General features: G+C 45.9%; 1 protein-coding gene across 10 annotated transcripts in view; it reads left to right on the top strand.

The window, feature by feature from the left end:
- Positions 1-891: 891 nt before the first annotated feature.
- Positions 892-8,762, top strand: part of TNRC6C (trinucleotide repeat containing adaptor 6C) — a 126,647-nt gene continuing 118,776 nt past the window's right edge. For all 10 annotated transcript variants that reach the window (XM_060134942.1, XM_060134940.1, XM_060134938.1 and 7 more), the window contains exon 1: positions 892-957. The gene's annotated coding sequence lies outside the window, so the exon portion shown is untranslated. The remainder of the gene's footprint in view (positions 958-8,762) is intronic.

Genomic DNA, 8,762 nt, shown 5'->3' with positions numbered 1-8,762 from the left:
CGCCCCGCGGTTGAGCCGCGCTAATGCAGACTCGCAGCAACCTAAGAAAAGGAATGACGCCGCGCGAGTTTCCACGCACCCCAAGCAGAGCGCGATCCCTCGGGACTCGCGCGTACCCGCCAGCACCCTGGCGCGCTCCCCGCGCGGTCTGGGGAACTACAGTGCTGGCGGGTATTAAGGGGGGTGGGGGCGTGGCTTAGCTGGAAGTAGCCAATGGGCCGGGGAGGGGCGCGGGGGGGCGGAGCTCGGGTTTAGAGTGCCGATTGGCCAGTTGGCTCTCCGGTATGCAGATACGGTGGAGTCACGTGCCAGGGGCCAGGACGACTTCCTGTTGGAGGCCAAGGCGGGGCGGGGAAGGGGGCGCGAGCGCCCCGTCTGGCTGGAGCGGGGGGAGGGGGGGTTCTTGTCAGTTAGAGCAACAAGATGGCCGCGGTGGCAGCTCCGCACCTCAGCGCGACGGCCCCGGGAGCCGCAGCCGCCGCCGTCGGCCCTGCCGCCCCGCAGCCCTGAGCGCCGCCCCGGCAGCCCCCACCGCCCCTGACAGGGCCGTCCCTGCGCCTGCCGCGCTCCTGCCGCCGCCGCCGCGGGCCCGCCCGAGCCGGAGGCGGAGGGAGCGGAGCCGGCCGAAAGCAGAGCGCCGAGCGCAGCCGCCGCCGCCTCGGATCCCGGGCCGCGCCGGAGCTGCTGTCCCGCCTGCTGGTGCGAGGAGGAGGGCGCGTCGCGGCGTCGCCGGGGCCGGACCTGGACCCGCTGGGACGCGTCGCCGCCCACCCGCCCGCGCCGCCGCTCGCGCCGGGACCTGAGCCCGCGGCGCCGGCGCTGAGCGGGCCCCCGCCGCCCGAGCGCCCCGCAGGCCCCGGGGCGGCTGCTCGAGTCGTTTTTGCCGCCGCTGCCGTCAGGCCCGCGCCGCCGGAGCCCCGCCGAGGAGCCGCCGCCGCCGCCGGGGACGGATCCCAGGTGAGCGCGGGCTGGGCCTCCGAGCCGCCGCAGTCGGCGGAGCCGTTGGCGTCGCCTTTGTTCGGCCGGACCCGGAGCGCGAGGGGTCGCGGGTCCCGGCGGGAAGGGTGAGCGGCGCAGGGCGGCGGGAGGAGCTGCCGGCTGCGCGGGGCCGGGTGCGGGCGCGCGCGGGGAGAGAGGCTCACGGTGCCCTGCGCGATCGGCACGGTCGGCGCGGCCACACGGCGGTTGCGTGTGTGGTGTCTGGAAACGATGCGGTTGGTGGAATTGGCTCCCCTGAGCAGTCACCCGCGGGTTTTGCATTTCTGATGGCATGCATGAACCCAAGCGTTTTCGGTGTGGGGCCTCCCGCGCCGTTGTTTGGGGGAGAGCAGGCGCGGGCGTGCCTAGGCGAGCGTGGAGGAGCCCCTCGGCCTCCCACGGGTCTGGAATCAGGTGGGCTGCTCGCCGCGCTGCAGGCTGCAGGGCGATGCGCACGGGGGACGGGAGCCGACCCGCAGTTGCCCCGCTCTCGGAGCGCGGAACCCGAGCGCCTTGGGGCCACCCCCGCTCGAGCGACGCCTCGTCTGCACCTTTGCCTGGTGGATGAGGTTAATTAATAGATTCGTGCCTGTTAAATGTGCAGATACAGATACAGGGGTTCCCTGCGCGTTAACTCGGTGGAGAACCTTTCGCTTGCAGGTTACACGCAGCTTTGGGAATCTCACGGAAGATGCAGGATTGCTGCCTCCACGTCGCGGGGCGGGGGAGGAGGAGCCGCAGATCCTGGCTGCACCTCTTGCGGTGTAAGACGCTCGACAGCCTTAGGGATTCTGTGCAAAATGAGTGCGACTGTCTCGAACCTTTGCCTCTGTCAGATTGAACCTCCATTTGAGTGGTCTGCTCGGTTATGTCTAGGCATGAACTGCAGATTCTGAACTCAAAATGGTGCTCTGTAGATGTCCAACTTAAGCGTCTTTAAGGAGTTGCAAGTTGGAGGCGTCTGGCTGGTTTAATCCATTGTGTTGCTGAGGTTCGGGTTTTCTCCTGTCTCCGGTGTTCACGTGGATGTGCTGCGGTGTAGGTGGTCAGTTTGATGATCACTGTGTAGAGGCTGCTACGTCTCTGAACGTAATTTGACCCCGCAGGAGGCTTATTTTACGCAAGTTATTTCCTACATTTAGAATTGAGCAACTATGGGGATGAGTTGAGGCACTGGAAATGTGGCTTGAGTGATCTTCGAAGACAGTGGTGGCCAGTTTGAAATGTGTAGGGGGTGCGACAATTCTACGCATAGATTCCAGACTTCCTTCAATACTACATGAATGAATAAAGGATAAAACTTAGCCCCAGGCCAGATGAACTTGGTTGGCAGAGGGCACCTTGAAAAAATTTACATTATTCCAGAACCATGGAAGGTGGTGAAGGTCTTTGAACACCTTTCTGTGTGGCACTCCTAGGATGCTTTGTTGGGGGAAATGATGCAAAATGAGGTTTTCAAAACGACTAACCCAGTTGTATTATCCGGATTAATTTTATTATTGGTGTTCACAGATGATAAACGTCTGAATAGTTGTTACTTTGTTCTGAGTCTTTCATATTCTTGTCCAAATCAGAGACCTTACTGTTTGGTACCTCTGATTTACTATTAAGGTATGAAATTAAATAAAGTTGACACTGAGGCTGTCATGAGACTTAATCCTAACTACTTCGTTTTGGATTCTGGCATTTAAATATTTTAGTAGTAACCTGGGGTACACGTCAAAGTTGATTTTAGGTTTTCCTCCTCACAGTGTTTATTGTTGTTCTTTTTCAAGTGGCATATGTTTTAACACTTTGACAAAGATTATTTTGTAACAGGTTTATGTTTATACTTAGTTGGCTCAGGAATTTTGGAACAAGTAGTTGCCTTAGAGTGCTGATTCTGAGGGAAGGTGGAGCAAATTGTTTCATTTGACTCTCAATGATTAACTATAACTAAACCATGGAGGGAATATAGGAAACTTTAAATTACAGTATTTCTCACCACCACTACCTTTTTGTTAAACAGCCGGCTTTACGGAGATAAATTTGTGCTTTTGCAAATGCTGTCATCTGGCTCACTTCCAAAACCAAGCTGGAGGAGGAGGAGGTCAGGGCTGGAAAGGCGGCAGCCTTTTTCCTTACTGAAGAGAGCTTTCAGTTGGAAAGAAATGGAAGATAAAATTCCTACAGTACTGGCTGAGAATGGGTTGTTTGCATTACTTCCCAAACTCCAAGTGGGGGTGATAAGGTCCTGAATGTAAACTTACTATTTCTTGACTCAAGAAAGTGATGCTAATTTTAAACTTAAAAAAAGAGAGAGTACTAGTGAAAGTCTGTTTCTCTGTTATTTGATTTGAGCATATAGAATGTCTTTGACATCATATAACTTCTTTAACAACTTAACATTTTAAGGCTGAGAGCCATCTTAAAGACTATTTTATGGGGGGTATTTTTGGCCTTCCCCAGTAGGAATTAGATCCATGAGATTGCATGCTTATGTTTTCCATGATATGGACCTCTCAGTCAGGGTTTATTGTGTGAAGGTGATATCTGAGAAGATTTTGTAAGAAAGAAAATGGATTGGATGTGAAGTCTGAGGCTATTCCACATATCTGAATAGCATATGAGTTAGTTAAGATTTGGGGATGGAGCAAGCAAAGATTACTTAGCCAGAGCAACTGAAGCCTGTGTGGAAAGCATGAGAAATGGAGAGGTAGCAAGGGAATATGACAAGGGACAGATTTATAGAAAGCCTTGGAAACTGGGTAGGCTGAGGGAGCAGGAGGTGGAGCCCTGAGGAGGCAGAGCTGTAAGTGGGCAGGAACCAGGTAACTCTGTTTTTGTCTGTTTGTTTTGCTTTTCTTTTTCTGTGATTAAAACTGTTTTGACTTCTTACTCCTGATTTTGAGACAATCAGGTGGGTTTTTACCTTTTATTCCAGCTTAATTTCAGAGGCTCTTCTGATGTTTTTTAAATTTATTTATTTATTTATTAGGTGAGCTGTAAGGAAATCTTTTCAAAGAGTGTTAGTGTCGTGGTCTATTTTGTATGATAACTGGCTTCACGGTAAAGGTGACTGGATTTTATTTGCTTAATTAAGACAGTTAACATCTTAATAATTTTGTTTGAAGATGCCATAGATGTAAGTAGAGGGAGCAGAGTGGCCTTTTTTTTTTTTTAGGACATTTTACAGATTTTCTTTCTTTAAGCCAGTCTGATCATGACTATCTACATTTTTACAAATTAGCTTTTATTATTTTTAAAATTTTTATTGGAGTATACTTGATGTACAATGTTGTGTTAGTTTCTGCTGCACAGCAAAGTGAATCAGTTATATATAGGTATATATATGTGTGTGTGTGTGTGTGTGTATATATCTATCTATTTATCTATCTATATATCTATATATGTATCTCCACTCTTAGATTCTTTTCCCATATAGGTCATTACAGAGTATTGAGTAGATCAAATTAGCTTTTAAATAATTGTGCATTCATGAGGAGAACGTTCCTTACTTTGCAAAATAATATACATAAGCTTTAAGATGTTTTCAATCATAAACATTCAGCTTATACACAACTCTTCAGGAATATAATTACTTAAAAATATAAAGATTCCTTGTTGTCAGAAATAACTATAAAAGCTTACGTAGAGAATGTATGTTTGACATTGAAACCAAAAAATGTGTACTCCTTGCCCAGTGAACTTGTTTGAATAACTTGATTAAAATAATCCTGTAACTTTTCTCTTGTGCAAATTATGTATTTGAACTGTAACTTATTTAATGAAAAGTAAAATAGTTATTTTTCAGTTCTCCAACTGGAATGTGACAAGGATTTGCGTGTTAAAAACATGGTGAAAATTCATACCCTTTGTGCTAGTTTTGGAGTTTTACTAAAAATGAATTCTTTTCTTGGCCACACATGCTTTCAGAGAATGAAGAAGCTATTGCAGGGATGGAGAGCTGTTTGTTAAGAATGCATTCTTCCTCTGTAGCCCTCAAAGACTATAGAGCTGTGTGCAGAGCTAGACAATCTGGGCATCCAGCCATAAAACATCCCTGCTGTAGCACGGATAGTTGTTCGCACCCTCCTGAGCCCTCCATGGCTGCAAACCACAACAGAAGGAATGGGCTTGGGAAAGCAGCGTTCACTGCTATTTTGAACTCTTAATATTCTGTGTGGCTCTCTGAGTTCCAGCTCCGCATTGGGACTTTGGTTTTCTAAGATGTAGTAATGGTTAAGGGTAGGCAAGAATACAGCTTCTGAAATATGTCTCTTCTAGGCCAATGGATTTCAACTGTGGGAAATGAGGAGCAGCAGGTTGTCTGTCTCAGGGTCTCCCTCTCCTTGTTTGCCTCTTTGTTGCAATACTTCTATCCTGTTGGGTAATGACCTGCCTGAAGACACATCACCTGGCCACTGGGCCTTGTGTACAGGGCCCAAAGGAGAGAGTCCTGTGGAGTCTGTCCTCCAGAGAAGAGAGCCTATGGGCTAGATAGGTACCATGTGGCTTAGATCCCACTCTACTTCCTCATAAACCTTTTTTTTCATAAACGTTTTTTGACACAAAATTTAAAAAAAATTTTTGTACAGAAATATGAAAATGGAAGAGTGTGCAGACATGTCAGCTCATCTTTGTTATAAGGTTACAGCATTTTCTGTGAACACCCATCTACTTGTATAAATCCAGGTGATCCCCTATGATCCTCTAGAATACAAACACCTGAACAGCTTTTTTTCTTCAATCTAAAGTCCTACTCTGTTTTCCTTCTTTAGAATGTTTTAGAAATCATTACACTGTTCTATTTCGTAATGCCCTTCCTCTGAAGGCCTGAAGTGCAAACCTACAATATCACAATATCAAGTCAAATTATTCTCAGCAGCGGGATAACCCCTGTCTGTGACTGAGTCTTTTACTAACACACAGGCTGGCTAGTGCCAAACGTGGTTAGTGCCGAGGTGGTTATTGGGCGTATGTGTTTTGCCAGATTCATTTTATGTGTATAGTCTAGCTTATTAAGGATAAGATTTCTCACAACTAAAATCAGTTGCTTGGGTTGAGTCTGGCAAAGGCATTGTTTATTTTTTATTACCAAAGATAATTTGTTTTTAATTTTTCTTTTAATAAACGAATAATTTAAGATAGCAACCAGGAATTAAAGTTAAGGTCTGAAGCTGGGAAATGGCAGCAGAGGCAAAACTTATCACCTTCCCAACCATTGGGACTGTGAAAAGATGTTAACGTCAGGAATTGGGGGGGTGGGGTAGAATTACTCCTTTGATTGCATGTTTTCTCACACTCTATGTGAAATGCACAGGGGGAGGGGAAAGTGTAGGAAGAGAATTTACAGCAACAGGCTTTATTCTTCAGGAGGCTGATGTTTTAAATGAGGCTTTGGGGGTAGGTGAGGGAAGCAGATGTTGGCTGTGTGGAAGCAAGTACATTTGAGTCACTGAGGACAGTGGAGAATTGTGTGTGCATGTTGGGGGGTTAGGAAGCATCCTCTCAGGTCGCCAGATCTCAGTTTAAAAATAATCTTCAAATAGGTACAGCTAACATTTGAGCATCTACTGTGTGATAGTGTGCCAAGGATGTGAGTGTTTATCTTACTTAATCCTCACAACACTCCCAGAAAATGGGTGCTTTAATTCTATTTTACAAAGGAGGAAAGGGAGGACAGGGAAGGAAATAAAAGATCCTACAGCTTGTAGGAAGTGAAGCCAGAATTTACACTCGGTCTACTTCAGAGCCCTCACACATGGATTAATAGCTTGGATTATAGTCTCTTTTCCTCTGGTCTGTGTCCCACTGATGCACTTTATGTATGTTTTCCATCCCTCAGCAGCAGCTTGTAAGGTAGTTAGTATACTGTGTTCATTTTCTAGATTGGGAAGCTGAGGCTGATGGAAGTTGAATAGTTTGCCCGAAGTTAGAGCCTTAATAACATGTCTAGGTCCTCTGATGCCAGAGTCGGAGCCACTTTCTAAAGCCCAAGCCTGGTCATGTCGTTCCTTCCTTTACTACAGAAATTTAATACCTTCTGTGTTCAGCGGCCACAGTGAAGACTGACCTCTCCCTGCCCTCCATGAGGTGTCCTTAGTGAGGGAGACAGGCACCAAACAAGTAAAAACAAACAAAGCAAAAAACTGAGATGCCAATTAAATGTCGTGAAGCTTCCTTAAGTTCACAGCAATCCACGTTGGTATATAATTATACAGCTGTGTTCCGCATCTCCCCTCTTGAAGCTGCATGTTAGCACGTGGGATGCTTAGAGAAGTCCAGCAGCAGAAGAAACGTTTACCTTCGTTAGCCCAGTCAGCCTTTCCCAGACTTATGTGACCACCAAACACTGTTTTCCCTTTGGTACTACCTTGTAGTGTAGTTCAGTGGAACAGACTTGGGAATGTGAAAAGAGAGTGCCCAGTCATTCGATAGAGGGAGGGGACCCATGGGTCACAGTGGTCAGGCAGAACTTCACTTGAAATGGGCCCTGGAAGATTGATAGATAGCATTTGGCTGGATGGAAGGAATATTCTACAAGGAGACGAATGGGCAAGCCATGTTTGGGGAACATTTTGGCAAGTACCTAACCATAGCAGCTGGAACTCAGTATTTTTATTGAATAAGTGAACACCGAGACCTAGCTGTACGTGGAGTTTTCATGTTGGCAGTGAGGTTTAGAAGGGGTTATATGGGTAGAATCTCCATTCTTTGTCTGGTTAGGAACTTTTGATGGTTGTTGATGGGCATGATATTGAACCAAGTGGTAGATTAGAAACTTGCATGGAGCTGATACACAGTGGATGGTTGGAGGGGAGATTGGAAGCATGAAAACCATGGCTGTTGTGGTTGTCTGTCAGGCGATGCGAGCTTGGACAAGCATAATGGTAGGGGCACACTGAAACGGTGTTAGGAAAAATCAGCAGGACAAAATAATACCAAATGATTGGTGTGGGCTGTTGGAAAGAAAGAATTCTAAGAGGTCAGACACACTGTGCTCGCTGCTCTTTCTGGGATGTTCCAGAGAGGCTTTAAATTAAGTAAATAAAGAAGCTAATGTTAAACTGTTTGATTAAATACATAAATGAGTCCTTTTAAAACGCTGATCGGGGAAAGATGGCACATAATATAGCAGTTTTAGGAGAGTTTATTGTTTGAGGTTCTGGGGTGGGGATTTGACTCACAAGCATAAATCCCAGTATGTAATGAGCCATGTAATAATAGGGTTCTGCTGTTAATTATGGTGAGTACTCGCAACAAAATTGAATTTTCTTAGTACCATCCCTGTAAAAAAAAAAATCTTAACTCAGACTTTATATAACAGTCCCAGATAATATTGTAAACTTTATGGATATGGAATATTGACAAAAGAAAGGGAGAAAACAAATCTTAAGTATTTCTAGAAAATATGAGATCAGATTATAATGTAAGTAGTATACCAGTGTTCATGGTGGCTGTGTTGAAGTTACTAGAACTTTTTAAGTTAGGTGAATTTATTAGAAGTGATAATATGTTCTTTATTAACAAAGAAAAAAATTAAAGCAACAAAATAGACTTTTTTCTTTTTTTACTCCTCTAGAACGGGGTGGGGAAGCTTTAAAACAGACAAAAATATTATTTATTTGCCACATTCAGGTGATGAATAAGAACTTTAGCCACTGTTGTACCTTTGTATGTATTATGGTTTTGCGTTTAATTGATGAGCACTATTTATTCTCCCTGTTCATTTTGGACTCTAAACCCCAGCATAGCCACTTACAGATTAGTGCTTTGCAAAAAAGCCTTAATTATCATCATCA

Source organism: Lagenorhynchus albirostris, chromosome 20 (assembly GCF_949774975.1).
Source record: "Lagenorhynchus albirostris chromosome 20, mLagAlb1.1, whole genome shotgun sequence".
Classification (NCBI taxonomy): Eukaryota; Metazoa; Chordata; class Mammalia; order Artiodactyla; family Delphinidae; genus Lagenorhynchus; species Lagenorhynchus albirostris.
Note: the sequence above shows the minus strand (reverse complement) of the source record. Positions and strands in the feature narration are given on the sequence as shown.